Source organism: Ambystoma mexicanum, chromosome 4q (genome assembly GCF_040938575.1).
Source record: "Ambystoma mexicanum isolate Mex_15411 chromosome 4q, UKY_AmexF1_1, whole genome shotgun sequence".
Lineage (NCBI taxonomy): Eukaryota > Metazoa > Chordata > Amphibia > Caudata > Ambystomatidae > Ambystoma > Ambystoma mexicanum.
In genome coordinates this window covers 866,206,017-866,223,264 of record NC_090928.1, presented here as the reverse complement: position 1 = coordinate 866,223,264, position 17,248 = coordinate 866,206,017, and the positions used below count along the sequence as shown (strand labels likewise).

General features: G+C 44.6%; 1 protein-coding gene across 1 annotated transcript in view; it reads right to left on the bottom strand.

The window, feature by feature from the left end:
• Positions 1-17,248, bottom strand: part of PIGF (phosphatidylinositol glycan anchor biosynthesis class F) — a 203,817-nt gene that overhangs the window by 133,355 nt on the left and 53,214 nt on the right. The gene's annotated exons all lie outside the window — the stretch shown is intronic.

Here is a 17,248-nt window from a genome sequence, read left to right as displayed (position 1 = left end):
TCTCCTTCTTGAAGCCTGATCGTCCCGGCCTCTAGAAGTCGCTTGGGCCACTCGTCTGTAACTTTGAGATGAGTAGGATGGTCTACTGAAACCTCGGTCCCTAGATGACCCAAATCGGGAGTTACCTGATGCCCCTCTGAAGGGACGAAAAGAACAAAGATTTCTGCCGCTTTGGAGGGCTCCAAGCGAGCGAGCAGTATCAGAGTCTTCCTTCATGCCTTTCAAGGCCTCGTCTACTTTCTCTCCAAACAATTGCTCCCCTTCGCACAGCATATCAAGCACCTTGTATTGTACTTCTGCTCTCAAAGTCGTACACTTAAGCCAGGCTTGCCTCCTCAAAACCACTCCGTTATTGATTTGTTTAAAACCTGATTCTGCCAGGTCTACTGCGATGTTAAGCGAATGATTGAAAGCCTCTTCCCCCTCACGTACCAGCAGCATAGCCGACTTCCTGTGTTCTTCTGGTAGATTGTCCAGGATAGGGGCTAGATGATGCCACATTTCTCTGTCATATCTAGCCAGAATAGCTAGAGAGTTGGCCGCCTTTACTGACGTCGCTCCTATCGACAACATTCTTTTTGCCAAAAGCACCTTGCCTCCTGGCCTCTTTGGCCGGGAGGGCAGGGGGGGGGGGGTGGTTGTGGGGGGGGTCGTGCATTTATGCTGCGACCTTGCCTTCCTGGCCGCCACTACGGATACGACAGATTCCGGTGTAGGTTGAGACGACAAACACTTTGGAGTTGACTCCAGAGCTTTGAACTTCTTTTCTAGTCGTCCTTTAATCTCCGGCTCTGAGAACGGATGACGCATGGTACTCAACCCCTCCTGCCAGACATGGTCTAAAATGGGAATCGAAAACAGACTTTCTTCTCTTGCCCATATGATCAAATAAGAAACAGTCTTTCTTCCTCTGGGGCCAGGCCAAACTCTGTACATGCTTTTCTCATCATTCCATGGAAGGAACCGATGTCATCCGGTGGTGATGGTTGCGCTGGGCTTCTTGGAGCTTCTATCTCAGCTTCCGAATCCCATGTCGGGTCTCTTGAGGGGGATGATGATGATACGTCTGAAAAAGACCCTTCTCGTTCCGACTCAGACTCTGGCAGCTCTTCTTCCGGGTGTGAGCGAGGACGATCTTCACTAACCAAAAAAGTTGTCGGTACTCTAGCCGTTGATCGAGGAGCTGATCGTCAGCTGGCGTAGCATGTACTATTGCTGGGACACTAACTTGAGGCAATTGTGCGTCCAAGCGTCCCAACAGCTTCTCCAATGTGGATAACACCTCCAGGGACAATACCGACTGGGGATTCAGCTAAGGAGCGGTGACTGGGATACTACGTTCACTCGAGAGCGCAAACAAATTGACCCCTGCAATCCCAGATCTGATGGTTGCACTATCTGGCCACGGTCATCCTCTACCGATTAGGTGGAGAAGGCTGCTTCTTGTTGTAACAAGGCCCCAAGCAAGACCGGGTCAAAAACCTCTGGTTGCCAACCCACCGAAGGGGCCACCGTCGACGCCATTTTCTCCACAGCCGTCGTTTGAATCGACAAAGTGATCGTAGGAAGAGCTTGCGCCGATGGTAAAGAAGGCGTAGACGACCGGACTGCCATCAAGGACGACATTTGTTGTAGTGCAGAGCTTTAAGGCATTCCCGCCTTTTTGGAGCTTGACTTGTGTGTCGACGACTCTCGACTCGAGGAAGACCTGTGGCGGTCTCCTGAGGAGGTTTTCAACAGATCAACTTTTTTGATGAGGAGGAAGATGAAGCCTTCTTTGATGAAGAGTCCCTCGCAGAATGTTTTTTCGAGGAACGTTTTTCCGACAAACGTGGCTTCTTCGCCGGCAGCTCTGCCGATACGGAGCGACGGGGGGGGGGGTGTACTGAAGATTTTGAGCGAGGCCAAGCTAGGAGTAGAGCCTACCTTCGATGGTGGGCATGCACCCACTCCATCATTTAGCCATGTTACCAGGCGTCTATTCCGATCCTTCAGGGTCTTCTGTGAGAAGCCTTTACAGATTTCACACGTGTCAGCCGAATGATGAGGAGGAAGCCAGTATATGCAGTCCATATGCCCATCTCCTTCATACACCTTCTTTAAACCGCATGTAGCACACGGGCGAAATAATGCCTTCCCAGACATTTTCGAAAGAAAAAAAAAAACTCAACATTGTAAAAAATAGCAGATACTCGAGGGGATCCCACTACTCTGGTAGACGGTTGAAATCTGAAGGGAGCCGCGGGTGCTGGGCTATTTATACCACTACGTCCTATTGGTGCAGGCGTAAGCGGCCCAAAACGACGTAGATAGGACAAAGAAGTGTCGACATTTTTCCTATGGAAAACGTCTTTATAAATATACCGAGGGTTCCCAGCCTGACGACGGGGGAATATTCTAAGCATGTGAATCCATGAAAGATCCAATGCTGGAGAAAGATCCAATGCTGGAGAAAGATTTTTATGAATGGGACTATGAAGTCCTTTGGCACCTATGCACTTTATCCTGTTTTATTAAAAATAAAATTGCCTTTAAAGTGAATTATTTATTAGTGAAAATAAAACAAAATCTATATTTTTTGAATTTTTAGTCTTCAGTGTTTTGGTGGTCCACCCATAATTAATGTGTTCAAACTAGGTGGTGCCCACCTTCCTTCACGCAATACTAGTCCCTTGTTTATAAGAATTATTAGAATGTTATTTGATAGATGATGGTCCTCAACTCTTCAAAAATAGATTCACTCGATACACCATCACCACCATAAATAAAAATATAGGGTTAAAACTAAGTTTTTAAGGTACAAAGGCAGGCAGCAACAATCTTTTATAGACATCTTAAGACATTGAGGTTGCTACAGTAAACAACTGCCATTTTAGCTCAATGAAAAGTCTAGTGGCTCAAAATGCTCTTAAAAGTTGCTTTTTAGAGTGGGTAGCGTTTCTCAAAACCCCAGCAGTGTTGCCCTAGCGGATAGCACCATGATGCTACTTTTAAGGTATAGAAAGAACTACACTTAGCAGAGAAACACCCTCTAATTACGGATGTATTAATACATCAACCTTTTTAAGAGGGAAAAAAGTTTTTTGTATGATAAATGGATGGTAAATATATACATTAGCTTTCAGCACCACTCCTTCAGATATACATACTTACATATAGCCGGTTATGAAACTTGTCAAGGCCTGTGATGTTTGGAATGCCCTACTTTCCAGGCAGGTGGTGCATTGATCCATTGAGAGGATTAGTTTCACAGACTGCCAATATGGAGAGCGACTTTAAAGTGCTTTAAGGCAATACAGTATGGAACAAGAACTCCGACAGAAAAATAATGCAGCTTTAAAACAACCTGTGGATTTTTGTAGGCAAAAAGCATTACACCGACATGTAGGGTGCTCCAAAACCTATAAACTTATATTCCAGGGTTGCCTGTCAAGGGATGCAAGGACATCATATTCAGCCAAGAGATCAAGAAAGAGACTTGTTCCATCAGACTCCTGAACAAATATACATGGTTTCCAGCTTTACACTTGCTTTGTCAGTTGGCATGAGGTTAAATGCGGGTGGCTAGTGGATGAGGATTTAAGGACCCCAGTGCCAGTGACGGCCGCTCATCCTGCAACACTGGCCCCAGCGGCAGTATGCAGAGGTAGTCCTAGGCTCCATCACCCATCCATATCCTGAGAGGTAAGAGTAGTCCTGCTCAGAACCCCAGCATGGTTGTGGCAGAAAGAATGGCTGCAAACCCAATCTAGTTCAGATGTGAGAGTTGGAGGTCACGTATGGGAGAATTAGACTTACTACCTGAGCCATCATCAGGCAACAGGCATCACTCAACCCAGCAGCAGACAAGACCAGAAGATAGAAGCCACCCATGTGCAGAACCACAGGCAGGGCAGGCCTCCGCGCTACCAAGCCCATCTGGGATGTTTGTAGCCTGCACCATTCATTTAGCTTTCTCACATTCAGAACACAGCTGCCATCTTACATTTGAGGCAATATTCCCCAGGCATTACCCAAATTGTTCAAACACAATTGTTGGAATGACCTAATTGACCAAAAGTCAAGGGTCCGAATTGACCTTTGCACAAATATATGGGGTTGCGGGGGGTGGGATGGGTTTCCCCCACATATATGTAACAATTGACCTTCACAATTCGGTCAATTGTAATGCGAACAATTCGTATACAACCAATCCCCAAGCCTATTAGGGTATAGAAATGAAGCAGGCAGAACCTGGGGACGTTTGGAGTCGGATTGGAGGTGCAGGAGAGGAAAGCATGTCTCACCAGTGAGGAGCTGGTGAGAAGGGGAAAGAGTGGGTAAGAGAAGGAGAGTAGGAGAAATCTGTGAGGAGAGGGCCTGGGAAGACACAAATAGGGAAGATTGTCATAAAAGAGAAAAGAGGGGGAGAAACATCTAGAGAAAGTAGGAGGAACATCAGAATAAAGGAAAGGATGAGAGTGACATACAAGAAAAAGGAAACAGCAAGGAACGAGTGTTGAGAAAGAGCGATGACAAGGAGACACCAGCAGGAGAGGAGAGGATGGCCAGGAAGAGGTAGGAAGATATATGAGACCTCACCATGACCCTCAATCTGGACTTCCTAGCAATCCCTGAAACTTGGTTACACGCTGCTTCAGGCCCAGCCCTTACCTTATCCATGCCACCTGGATACACTATACATAGAAATGACAGATCAGAAGGAGGGGTAGCACTCATCTATAAAGAGTCCTTGGTATTTAGACTACTTGATACTGCCATAGATGGTAACAGCATCCTACTCTGTCGAACTGCTCTACTCGGCTATTAAATCCTTGTCCCTTCACATTGTATATCGACCACCTGGCCCCTTGGGAAGCTTTGAAGAAAGCCTCACACTCCCTTGGCCATAATGTAAACCCACCTCAAGATCCTTTATTCTAGGGGACTTCAACCGGAGCTTGAACGATCCTTCAGACTAGAATGCAGCTTGTATGACTAACTCACTCAGTGCATTAAGCTTTACCCACTGCGTCATATGAAAGGTCATACGCTGGACTGGATAGCCGACCTTAACCGTCAAGTGGACGTCAGTGTCATCTTCCCCTCCCCCCCCTTACCCCTTGTCCAACCACCACATTGTGATCTTCGTCATTCCTCTCCTCCCAGCCACCATGCACTCCCATCCACCCCTACCAGCTACTTGGGCCTGCAGCTCCTGTAAACCTACAAAAGAGAACATTGCCCCACTGCTCAATCCTCTCCTGACTGAACATCTCCTCCACCTCTCCAGAGATCCTAGTGCACTGGCCGACCTCTGACTGAAGACTAACAATTGCAGTTGACACTCGGGCCCCGCTCATACCACGCAACCCCAAACCTGCCGGCCACACTAACCGATGGTTCGCAAACGGCCTGCAAGAACTTAGATTTTAAAACCACCAGGCTGAATCAAATTGGAAATAATTCAACAGACCTCAACAAACTAGGTTTTAAAACCATCGCTAAGCAATACAAACATTCCATCATTCTTGCTAAAAAGACTTCCTACAACCTTAGAATTAGAAATGTGAAGTCAAACACGAAAGATCTCTTCACTAAGTCCCAGCAACTCTCAAAGACAAAGAATAGTGTTCAAACATCCAAAAAGCCATGCAGGTCAAAATGGTCTTCCAAAAAAAAATCTGACAAAGGCTTTACTCAAAAACCCAACCCTACCCTTACCTACCTACTTCCCCACCTCCTAGAACCTCTTGGAATTTCGTTTCCAAAATGTATCAGAAATAGGGGTTGGTGACATACTCAAGAGCTTAAAACCATCCAGGTGGAAAGAGGAAGTCTGCCTGGCCATCAAGGAATGCGCAGAACTCCTAGTCCCCTTCCTCACCTGCTTCATCAATGCCACCTCCTCCTCTAGCACAGTACCAAGCAGCCTGGATCTACCATCATCAAAAAATCCACACAAGACCCCTTAGTGGCAACAACAACTGCCCAATCACAACTGCCCCCTCCCTCCTAAAAATCTGGCAGCCTAGATCCTGGCTATGTGCCAATCAGGATGCCGACCAAGCCATGGAACGGAATCAGCCCTACTAGACCTTAAAAACCAACTTGATAATGAGCTGAGGGAAAGTCGCCCTCCTACTGGACCTCTCGGCTGCATTTGATCTGGTCAACCATAAAATACTCTGCCATCACATAATGTCTGCCGCCAACTTCTCACAAGAAGCCACAATGTGGGTAGCTTCCTTCCTCGCGGACAGAACTTGGTGTTCACTGAGACAGCTAGTGCCCCCTTACCACCATCTCATGTGGAGTGTCCCATGGTATACAGGGGGGTTGGGGGTTGCAGGGGGTTTCCATAAATGTTACAAATGACCTTCACAATTCGGTCAATTGTGAAAAGGTTGATTGTAATTCAAACAGTTGTAAAACGAACAATTCGTATACAACCTGTCCCAAGGCTCTTGTATTTGCCCCACCCTCTACAATATATTCACCAAACCCCTTTGACATCATGGACACATCGGCATTTCATCCACCAACTATGCTGAGGACACCCAGCTCCTCTTACCCCTCTCTGGCAACCACTCCGATGACTCAATTACATCAGATACTATATACTCAACCATCCAAGCCTGGATGGCCACCAATAGCCTCTGTATAAATGATAGGACGACAGATTCTGATGGTGGGGCCACCAGCAGTAATCAAGAAACTGAACTCCTCATACACCATCATTATCGGCCTACAGACCCCAGTCTCTACCTCAGCTGTCTACCTCAAGACCTAGCGAGTCATAAACCGGGTGGCAAATGCCATAGCCTCCTGCATAGCCTACACAAAAAGCTAATCAATGCTTCCAGACCCTTCTTATCCCCGAAAAACACCCTTACCATGGCCAGAGCTCTCATCGAGTTGAAGCTTGATTAATACAACACACTGTTTGCAGGAACATCTGGAAGTTGCAGATGATCCAAAACAATGCCATTCGTGCTGCACTCAACATTCCAAAAAAAGAACATCTCAGGAGCCAGACGAGATGCCCACTGGGTGCCAATCCAAGAAAGAATCATTTTCAAGACGTTATCCATTACACAGAGGTGCCTCTCCAACTGCACACCTCCATACCTCTCACAGAAATTCACGAAACCCCAGTTTTTCGGGTCAGTAAGACAGGCTTACACTCATCGACTCATCCAACCGATGTTCCACCGAGTGCAAGGGGGGGGGGGGGGGAGTACAAGCTTCTGTACTGTGGCAGCCTGACAATGGAACACTTTACCACTCTGCCTGAGAGCTGAACAATCATACTAGGCCTTCAGAAAAGCATTGAAACCCTGCCTATTTAACTAAGGCACACCAATTTGGCCCACCAATACAACCCTACTGTGCTACCTGACTTAATGCACTTTATAAATGGAAAAATAAAGATTGAGAGCCCCAAGTCCTGCTCAGCTTTGGTTAAAAATGTAGGCGATGGAAGGGTCACTCTGGGTGCCCAGGTTAAAGGAGGGATTTGAACCAAAGACTTGTATCGTTGCGGTTACGTCCCTAGCCCCAGCATCTGGCAGCAATCAAATCTAATTGCTTTATTTGTGACCACAATAAAACCATTAGTGAATCTTTAAATAATCGACTTGTCGGTGGATCCCTCAGCAATGACTGTGCACATGCTGTTCTGGGCATAACAGTTTGCTTTTTTTCTGGCACCCTCGTAATGGTTCGTTTTTTGCAAGGCCAATACAGGAGTTCAATGCTAGAAAAGGTATTAGGAGGGTGGCACGCAAGTGAAAGGTTGGGAGTAAAACCATTGTAGGCACCTGGCAGGGCATTCTTCCCAAAGCACAGAACATCAGAGCTTTCTGTCACCGAGAGCAATCTGGCGCCAGAACAACATGGTGCAACTTGCTGTTTGTTTTCTTTATTTGTATGGCGCACCAAACCCTTAGGGAACTGGGCGCAAAGGTTACAAGTTTACTTTAAGCTTAAGTTACAGAAAAAAAATAAAAGGGGAAAACACGACAAGGACTACGGTAGGACAGTGATACATACATAAATGGTGAATACAAAGAGGCTTCGCGAAGTCGTTATCAGCAAAGTAATAGCCAAATTACATGATACAGTATTCAGTAGTGGAATGCATCAGAGGTCACTTGTCATTGGTTCTCAGCCAGTTTAGGGTATTGCATCTAAAGCTAAGGAAGGATTGTTACACTCTTAGGGACAGTGGGAGTACATTCCAGGTCTGTGCAGCCTTGAAAAGGGAAGAGACTTCCTCCAGATTTTTTTTAACTTGAATATGGGTATGATGAGGCAGTAGTTAGCAGTTCTGGTAGGGCGAGAAGTGGGTTTCATGACTATTCTCTCAGCTAGATAGGGTGTTGAAGCATTGTTAAGGCATTTGAATGTGAGGGACTGTTTTAAGTAGGATTCTGTCATTGATGTACAGCAAGTGATTTTGTCTCCTTAGCTCTGAGATATGCACTCTATTTGGAATACTTAATGCCATTCGGAGTGCATTATTCTGTAAAATCTGAATTTTATTCAGAATGTACTTGCTTGCACCTATGTATAGGGCATTGCTGTAATCCAATGTCGACTGTATGAAGGCGTTAGCTAAAATTATGCAACTTACTTTAGATAGGAATGGCCTGCAGGCCCGGATTAACTTGCAGGTATACGCTGTTGCCGATGCCATAGTATTGACCTTTTTACTCAAGGTTAAATGCAGAATCTTCCTTTACAACCTTAATTATGTTCCCGTCAATGTTGAAGGCGGTGTAGTTAGTGCTAAGTTTTTTCAGGTTGGCCACAGTTACAAGAATCGGGAGCTCGGTTTTATCATCGTTCAGGCATAGGCCATGGGCTGCCATCCATGCCTAAATGAGTCAGTACATTTTATTCACAAGTATTGTAATCGCCCGAAAGGGGAATGAGGATCTGGGTGTCATCTGCATAATTAGTGTAGGTGACACCCAGACTGTCGAATTTTTCAAACAAGGACTTTGTGAATATATTGTACATTGTTGGAGATAGAAGAGCCTTGCGGTACACCACAAGTTATCAGGATAGGGTCTGCGGCTGCTGACGGAGAGAAGACTCATGGTCCTGTTATTTAAGAAGGACTGGACCCAAGCTATCCCGTCCTTAGCAAAGTGGGCCATAGAGACAAGGTGTTGCATAAAACTTCATGATCCACCAAGTCAAAGGCAGCGGACAAGTCAAGGAGGAGTAGCAAGGGAGTTTTCCCTTTATCCTTAAGCTCATCAATTTGGGTTTTTAGGTCAATTAGTGCCGTTTGGGCCATGTTGTGGCCTAAAGTCTGATTGGCAGACACCTAAAAGATGGTTAGTTTCAAGATACTCCTGTATTTGAATTTTAATTAGGAAAGGCAACGTAAATGGCCTGTAATTAGTCGGGATGGTAGGGTCCAGAGTTTGCTTTTTTTTAGCAGGGTTAAAACCAATGTTTATTTATAGGGCGCCAGAAAACCCTTGGGTAGCTGGGCGCACAGAACAACAAGAATGCTTAGAACTTGGTTACAGGTTGCATATTACAGGTTGTTGGTAACATATTGTATAAAGTAATTACATTATTTACATGTAAGGGTGGATAGGTAAAAAGTTATATACAGTAAATACATTATGTACATTTTACATGCAAGAGTGGAGTGGTACGCGTGTCATCAGATCACAATGCTCAGGGTCACCGGTTTCAGAGGTTGTTGCGTCGAAGCCAGGTGCGGGTATGGTGCCTGAAGCTGTTGTAGGGCTGGTCCCTTAGTTCAACTGGTAGGGTGTTCCAGTACTGGGCTGCTTGCACAGGGAAGCTATTACCTCCAGTTTTTTTTAGTCGGAATCTAGGGGTTTGGAGGCAGAAAGAGTTGGCTGTTCTGGTTGCTCGTGCAGTGGTTTTTCTTATTATTCCATCCCTAAGGTATGGGGGGCTGCATTGTTCAGACATTTGAATGTTAGTGTGACAATTTCGAAGGTGATCTAATCGCTAATTTTTAGCCAGTTGTATTTTCTCCGAACATTCGAGATGTGCTCTCTAGCTGGGAGATTCAGGGCCGTTCTGAGCGTGTTGTTTTGTAGGGTTTGAAGTTTATGGATGATGTATTTATTTGTGCCTGCATAAAGTGCATTGCAGTAATTGAGTTTTGCAAGGATTAGTGCATTGGCTAGGATAATGCAGCTAGCTGGTGAGAGAAGTGTCTGCATGCTTTAATAAGTTTACCGGTATAGGCTGTGGATGAGGCCAGGGAGTTCACTTGTTTCCTTAGGGACAAAGTGGAGTCCAAATAGAAACCAAGGGTTTTCACCTCTTTGGCGACAGGGATTATTTTGCCATCGATATTGAAGGAGCTGTGGTTGGAAGAGTTTTTCTAGGTTGTTGGGTGAGCCTAGAATGAGGATCTGTTATTTCGTCATTCAGGCAGAGGCTATGGGTTGCCATCCATGCCTGAATGAGGGTGTACATTTTGTTTACTAAAGCTGTATCCGTAGTGAAATTGCCCGAAAGGGGGATGAGGATCTGGACGTCGTCTGCATAATTTGTGTAGGTGACACCCAATCTGTCCAATTTGTCGAATAGAGGTTTAGTAAAGCTATTATACATCGTTGGCGAGACACAAAAGCCCTGTGGGACTCCACATGCTGTCTGGCTAGTGTCTGCAGAGTCTAAGGTGGAGAAGACTTGCATGCTTCTGTTGTCGAGAAAGGATTGAATCCAGGTTATGGCTTCACTTGAGAAGTGGGCGGCTGACACTAGGTGTTTGCAGGGTACTGTGTGGCCACTAGGTCAAAAGCCGCCAACAGATCAAGGAGGAGTAGCATAGCTGTGTTTCCTTTATCCTTGAGCTCATCAATTTGGGCTTTGAGATCTATAAGGGCGGTCTCAGTGCCGTGTTCAAAGTCGGCTAAGAACTCTGCAGCTCCAAGAGTGAGCACCAATCACGATTTCTGGTAGGAAAACAAGCAATTTAAGGACAACTTGGGTGCATAAAAGTGGACAGCAGGAAAGGTGGCGTGTAGGAGTCAGTCATTGGAGACAGGTAAAGGTGTGGCACAGCAGCAAGAGTAAAGTGGTAGAGAGGAAGCTGTGAAAGAGAAGCAATCGGCAGATAGGGAGAACCATGAAAGGGGAGTAGAGGAGGAGCAGAAGATGAGCAGTCTGAAAGAGGGTATCCAGGCATACTTTCGAAAACAAATAGCATTTTTTTGTAGGTTAAGTTTTTTTTTTGTAAGTTTTTTTTTTTTTTAACTAAAATGGGTATTATGGGTCAAAAAAAAAAAAAAAAAAAAAAAGAAGGGGGGGGTTGGGGACCCCCATCACTAGGAACCCTGAAAGAATGAACAAACAACAAAGGTGGAGGAAACATAGTGAAGGAGAGGGAGAAAAGCCAGTACAGATACGTGATCAGAGGGGAGGTGCAGCAAACATCTGTAGAGAGAAGCAGAGGTGGCAAAATGGGAAGAGCAGCCAGGAGAGAGGCGGTTGAAATGAGAGAGGAGAGGGGAAACAGCGTTAATCAAGACCCAAGGTACTAGGAAGGCCTCTAGCTTCTTGGAGGAGAAGTGCCCAAGGAGTTCTCTTGACAGCCAACAAGAGGATTATGCTCAATGATATAGCCCACCACAATACTGCAAAGGATCTCAAAGGGTCTAGCACCCAGCCCAATGTCCACACAAGAAAGGGCATTAGGGGTGGTGATGTTGGAAGAAGGGTGAAGAGCAACCTTCGGAGAAATACTAGGCAAAACAAGCACGCTTCTACCGTGGTCAAGAAAGAAGTGTTTGGCACTTAAAAGTGAGAAACAATGTTTTCTGCAAGAAAGAAGAGAATAAGAAAGAAAAGGAAGGACTGAGTACCAATGTCCTACACAGTGCACAGTTTCATATTGCTTTGTGGAACTCCTTCCCAGAAACCAGAGATATCCCTCTACCCTTCGTTTTCTGTTGTTTAATAGACACTCTTAAATTGGCATGAGTCCGCGTTTATAAATTGGCGTGTGACAGGAGCTACTCCAGTGACACTTGTTGGGCAAGAGAGCAGACTGTAGTGCTGCTAGATGAAGCAATAGGAGCAGTTATTTCTTGAGTGCAGATTTGAGAAGCCTCAATCAGTGTGAACTCGACTGAACAGATCTGAAGGAGGCCAACAATAACTCCTGTGCCTTGGCAGTAGGTTTTAGAAAACAAAAAGTTACATGAGTTTATCCTTGCTATCGAAGTTTTGCATTTAGTAAGGACCTCAATGGACAGAGAAAAATGTTCTGCTGTCAAAATACATGTTTACAACAATTTGTTTCACAAAAGCTCGATCCAAGACTGTCAGGATAACCTGCTAGATAAGGAGTGCCCTTTGTAGAACGTGTCCACGTCTTTACAATGGGTACATTCAAAGGCCCCAAACAGCAGTCCCTTTTACATGAACAGTAGGATTTACAACAATGAAACAAATCAGTTTGTTTTTTTTCGAAGTAAAATTAAATTAAAAGCCATGTGGAAAAGGGGGATTACCTGTCATTACCAAAGGAAAAGCAGCATTTTAATTGACAGAGAGGAATCAAAAGGATCCCATTCGCATGGAAAACAGGATTAACAGCGACACAAAAACGGCTTGCACAGGTGTGCGCAAATAAGGGCAGTTTAAACATGAAAATGTATCACTGCTAACAGAAAAATGTCAGGGAAAAGACAGGCTGTGCGGGTTGACAAAAAGCAAGGTATGTATATATGCCGCATATAAAAACACCAGTGACATTTGAAAAGCTTGTTTTCATGGAAAAATGTCAGTCCAAGACAAAACCTTTTTCTGGCTGTGGGCAAACTTCACAAGGAAATATCCCACTCCCTGTCTGGTTGTCACATCTCCCATCTAATTACCAACTGCAATAAAGTGTCCCGCTAAAGGTGTCGAAATTCAGTGTTCTCCATACCTGCTGGCTCTGAAGGCATTGACTGCAGGAGAAGCTCCCCTTGGCTGGATAAATGTGTCAAAACGAGGGCAGCAATTTGAAAGAGCAAGCATCCAACACAAACAGACTGATGAAGAAAACAAAACAAATACTGGGTACAGGGCTGACCCAGTGAAAACAAATGGCCAGAAGTCAGGAGAATGACCCTTTGCCCCACATGAAGATTCACAATTAATTTTAAAAGGACTTATCATTTAGGCCTTTTTCTCAGCAACCATAAGGCACATGCAATGTACTACTTTTTAGGTTATTTCCAGGTGATTTTGGAGATCTAAAATTCATCCACCTTGCTACTCAGGGAACTGTAAAAGCCTACTAAGATGTGTTTCTGGCTAATCTGAATATGTTCCAAATGTTCCAAATGTGAGAGTTGGTGAACGGGTGGAAACTAAAATTAGGGATATGAGTAATTTACATATTCATAACGGTTACGCCTTTATTGGAAACAGAAATTTACCACATGGCTGCGCTGGTACGGACCTGGTGGTCGGCTTATCCAATTCCCCATGATTAGCTGAATCAGAATATATTATGGCAGTTGCTAGTAAAATTATTAAGTGGTGATACATAACTAGTTTTTTTCCAAGAGAGTGAAAGGAGAACAAATGGTGATTATAAATGGGAATTTCCATAGGTTACTCCAGGCCTCTAAACCAATCCTGACTTGGAGGCTGTGTTTGGGAGGAGAGAGAAGGGTAACTGTCCAATCCAAGTTGGGGGAATTATTGCAGGATACTTCCCCAAGATAGCCGCTATATAAAAGAGGGATGGCACTAGGAGGAGGAAACACACCGAGACAAGACAGGAACAGGAGACAGGCAGAGAGAGCTGCTGAAACATACCATCTGGCAGCTGAAAGGAAATTCCAGAGGAGATTGCTAAGAGTGCATCTGGGTGGAGCCGTCTATTTCTAGGAAGGCATGAAAGCCGACTGGGTTCTATGGTGGAAAGCGGGAGGCCCTTATTGAGAGTCAAGTGACCAGACACCTGCACTATCTTTCCATAGAGATGCAGCTGCCTTTCCTGAACTTTAAACGGAGGCTTTCTATGTAAGTAGAACTGAACCCTGGGAAACCAAAAAGGTCGGAGGAGTCTGCTTGCCTTGAATCCTTTCCCTTTATAGTAGACGGGGGGGGGGGGGCAAAACTGTAGATCCTTAGCCTATTTAACTAAAATTAATCTAATTAATTTCCCATTTGGCAGAACACTAGAGGCTACATTTTGTCAAAATTAACAAAGCTCACTTCCCAGTGTGCACTGAAAACTATAGCCTATAATTGAATTGGGCCTTCCTTGTTTTCCTGCTGACCCGGACTTCAAGGAAGATGGGTGTCTTGCTCTTAAATCAGTCCAACCTTTTTAATCTATCTTCCCCAACACATGCCTTTCAGTGGAGGGTGGTCAGAAATCCAAAATTCCTCCAAATCATTCCAATTTTTTCTGTCCGACTTCTCCAACACAGGTGGCAGGTTGGGAGGGGATGGTCTGAAAAACAAACCGCTAATTACTGTGTTTATTTTAAACCAAAAAGTGTGGGCAAAATCATAATTGCCACATGCATTTGTCTGCAGGAAAATCAAAATTGCACAACACTACCCGATAATTGTTTTCGTTATTGATCAGTGGGATTATCTCTTGAAGTGAAATTTGCAGAAAGTGAAGAAGAATCGTGATGGTGTTCTTTTCAACTCATTTTTGTGATTTATTTATGCTTAGATAAGTTGATTGTGTTGTGCCACGGATAAAGTGGCGTTTGACATTTTCGTGCTATTTTCTATCACTTTAAAAAAACAATATATTTCCTGTATCCCGGCTTGGTTCTTGGCTTATTGTTAGCTCAGGGGGAGGGATACTAGGGGCATGATGTGTCTGAAGTAGGGCTAAAGAAAAGCATCCACTAAACAGTTTGTTACAGCTCACCTTAAGTGGGGAAGGAAGAAAATCCCTGTGTGGAGAGTGGCGTCTCAAACTGTTCCACCCTTTAGACCCACTGATTGGTTGGCAAACTATCCCAACCTTGGACTTTTGGCTCTTTAGCAGCACGTACGTGAAACAAAATGTAGGCGCTTTGAATTGCACGAGATTCCTCCCCATTTTCCCAATTAATCCATCATCCCTTATCAGTGGCCATAAGCCAAAGTCTTCTATCTGTAATTGACCTTGTAGCCTGCTCACTGTCCTGGAACATTTGAGGGACTGTGAGCACACCACAACCTTCGTCACATATGAATTTCAGCCTCTTATTTACAGCTATTTGATTTAATTATGCGGGGTGCTGTTGCTTGTCTTGGCCTCAAGAGACTTCCTCACTCAATCTTGCATAGCCTTCAAACACTTAATTATTCAATACTAGGCTGTTGCAGATGTTTTCTTCTTCCTTAATCTAAGAGGAATGTCTCACGTATCCGTATGACTTCCCTTGTACCTTGCAATTATTCCTTAAAATAGTATCCTTGATCGTAGGCCAACTTCGACTCATCGCCGTTTTGCACACTAGCTGCATTTCCAGCGTCTCCCGATTCTGCAGCCTTGGTCCATCTCGGAGGTTGCTTGTTTGAATTCGACATGAGCCAGCCGTCCTTGCCACATTATAGATTTCTCTATAGCATTGAGTTACTGAGTATTTACAGTTATTAACCAGTTAAGTTACTTCATTCTTCTTTATATCCATTATTACTTTAGGTACCCATTTCTCTTGGTGCTTCAGTTACATTGTCACTATATCGTTTCAGCATAGGTTTATACATCTTCTTTATGACACTCTGCCCTCGTCAGATATCACTTAACCCTCCATGATGTCCATAGGCGCATGCTGACATCCTTCCATGCAGCAGCCTTCCACACTTTCAGTGTGGGGTACATATGGCTGTCCGAGTGCATAACGTCTCACATACGCTCGATGCAGTAGTGGGATTACACAAGCAGTCCCAGACATAGCCCTTCGTCTGCTCTTCCAATAGGTCGGTGGTGAGGGGGCAGGAACAAGTGAGAAAGCCTGATCCTATACAAAACAGTGCCCCGTGTAACAGGCACCCACAGAGCTTCATCAATAACACAAGAAAGTCTCAGGTCAGCACTGGGGCGCCATGACAAAACTAACACGACTCACGGGTAAACTGGACTAATTGAGTGAAAAGGTGGCCCAGCTAGAAACGAGAGCAGGAACCCTGGAGCAGAAGACCTACTAAATAGAGAACCAAAATACCCAGACAATCCTAGTGGCAAAGCAGATGGGGCAAAGTATTCGAGGCAATGATAACTGGGAATATAGCCATATATCGGATAGTGGACTATCTTGAAAATGTAGTGCACACTAACCAAATCAGATTACTTGTCCACGCCTCAGGTGCGGAAAGGGGACATACCAGTAGCCTTTGCCTCCACCTGGCTCCTAGCAGTGATAAGCCTAAACCAGACCACAATATACTACATAATTTAACAGCATGGGAATAAAATTAGAAACTCTGAAGTTTGAAGTGGAGCCAATGCTTATTATCAAGATATCCGATACCAGGAATAAAGAAAGGATTCTAAAAGCAGTTAAAGAGAAAAAGAACCTAGAGCATCGGCAGACGAGGACTCTTCTTTCTCCAGACTAGACATTGGAAAGAGAAGGAGACTATTGAAGAGTTTTCTTGCCCGAGTTAAAGCAGGCCCAATGGGCGCTGGCAAACCCGGGGTCACATGGAAGGGGAAGGAATTCATTATTTGGGACACAGAAATTTTGAGCTCCTGAATACAATACCAGAAATGTCAGCATAGGAAAGACTGAAATAGGAACTCTCCCAGAAAAGAAGTGCAGTGGTTTACATTTTGTAGTGGCTTTGCTGTTCCCATCCTCTTGTTAACGTTTGTACAGCGCTGATAAAGGGTAACAATGGTTTCATTAACCAAGGGAATTATCCTACGATGAGGCATTTAAACCATCTATTCTCATTTGTGCTGTGTATATGCAGAGCTGGAAAATTGAAGGTTTAATTCCCCCAAATACTGGACACCACCACCCATGATTCCAGAGAGGACATGCAGGAGGACCTCTGATAAATTGTTTCCAATAAATTGATTGATGCGATGTGATGGCCCTTCACATTGTGGGAGCACAAGGTTTTATAAAAATACATTTAAAAAATGAAATCACTCATTGCTACACATACAGAGCACACCATTTCTTACTCACAAAGAGTCAATTACTAGCCAAGGGCTAGCGGCGAGTGCAAATATTGTGCCCTGCATTAAATAGATATTTGGAAACCAGGTTTAAACCAACAGTTGCAGTGTTTCATTACC